Genomic DNA, 1,682 nt, shown 5'->3' on the forward strand with positions numbered 1-1,682 from the left:
GGACGGCCGGCACAGCGGGTTACAACGGGCGGATGAGAGCCATGAATTCCCTATTTTTACTGAGAATGGTTGCGATTGGACTAAATTTGATGACATGGAGTGTTGCTTTGTGGGGAAAAGAATAATATCCAAGGGAATTAACTTTTTGTGGAATCTGCTAGCTGATGCTTAGTTCCCTAGAACAAGACAAATCTCCTCAAATATGACTTTTGAGGGGTCTCCTACAGATGCTGTAACAAGGCCATATTTCCCTTCATTGCCAATCTTCAATTTATTTCCTATGCCAAAACCCGTGGTGATCAATTCTAAACCATACTCCTAGAACTTGACGTGCATATGGATTCCCATATAAATTCTGGCGCAAGCTGCTTTAATATACTGATTAAACCTATGTTGAGGACCTAGTTATGTGGTACATTCTTACAAACCTTAGCTGATGCTACACAAATTTTACCAGCCATGGCAATAGCTGTTCAGTGAGTTGTGAGCATGTTAGTGATTTTTTTTATCTTGAGCTTGCATGTGCGGGATTATTTAGATAGGATCTTGATATATTTTTCGGGTCTATTCCAAGATGTTCCAAGTGTTGAGACCTCTGAAGTTGGATTTTTTATGGATTGATCTTCCATGTGTCCAAAACGGATAAATAGTGAGCTCTTTACTTGGATAAAGCAGACTAGCTCGGTTGCTCGCTGCCAAGCTCCAGCGGGTATGGTGTGAGTGCTTTGCTTAGGTTTGGTTCGTTGAGCGAGCAAAAAAAAAGACAGATAGATGGTGGAGACGTACGTGTAGGTCACTGTTAGCCGTCATCATCATCATCATCACCCTTCTTCAAGCTAGAGCTTTCCTTTTTTTCGGAACAAGAAAACATGGCCAGCAAGCTGGGAACGGCACCGCACACCACTACCAGCGTACTATGTTCATCTGTTACTAGCAACTAGTATACCAGAAGCAGTTTAACTTCACAGACCGCACTGCATTGCACTGGACTCCCATCGCAGCTGTTCACAGACCACACTGCACTGTTACTTAAACAGATCATCTACCATAGTCCTCCGGCACGATCAAGCTACACAGCTCCACCATCCGATTCCGACCAGCTACGGTGAGCCCCTCCCCGTCTCTAGAAAATTATATTTGCTCAACTCTAGAAAACTGCTTGATCAGCAAGTAAGATCAAACTCGGAAACTAGTTGCATTTGCATTTTCAATTAGGAAACCACCTAGAAACTAAATTAGCCCAAAAACCAACTCTGGAAAACTACTTAATCATACATAACTCTAGGAAGCAAATTACTTCCTCCAACCCGTAATATAAGAGCGTTTTTAACACTAGTGAAACACTGAAACTCCCGACTCTAGGAACCATTGCTGAAACATGGAAACTTAACTGAATGACCGACATTTCTGGAATACAATGGAGTCTATGTGAGGTAATATCACGAGTCAATCAAAACCGAAAAGAAGGGGAATATCGAAGAGTTTCAATTAGCCTCCGCTGTGCATAATCCGTGCATAAACTCAACAAGAAGTTGATCAATCAGGTACACAATGATGACCGGCACAATGAACCCATGTCTGAGTTGTTGGACGGTACGAATTACTGTAATTATATATGTGTCATGTGTGTGTCCGTATGTGCTCTGCTGCCTGAAATTCAGAGCTTGTATACAACACTAGTC

The sequence above is a fragment of the Triticum dicoccoides genome, chromosome 5A (genome assembly GCF_002162155.2).
Source record: "Triticum dicoccoides isolate Atlit2015 ecotype Zavitan chromosome 5A, WEW_v2.0, whole genome shotgun sequence".
NCBI classification, from domain to species: domain Eukaryota; kingdom Viridiplantae; phylum Streptophyta; class Magnoliopsida; order Poales; family Poaceae; genus Triticum; species Triticum dicoccoides.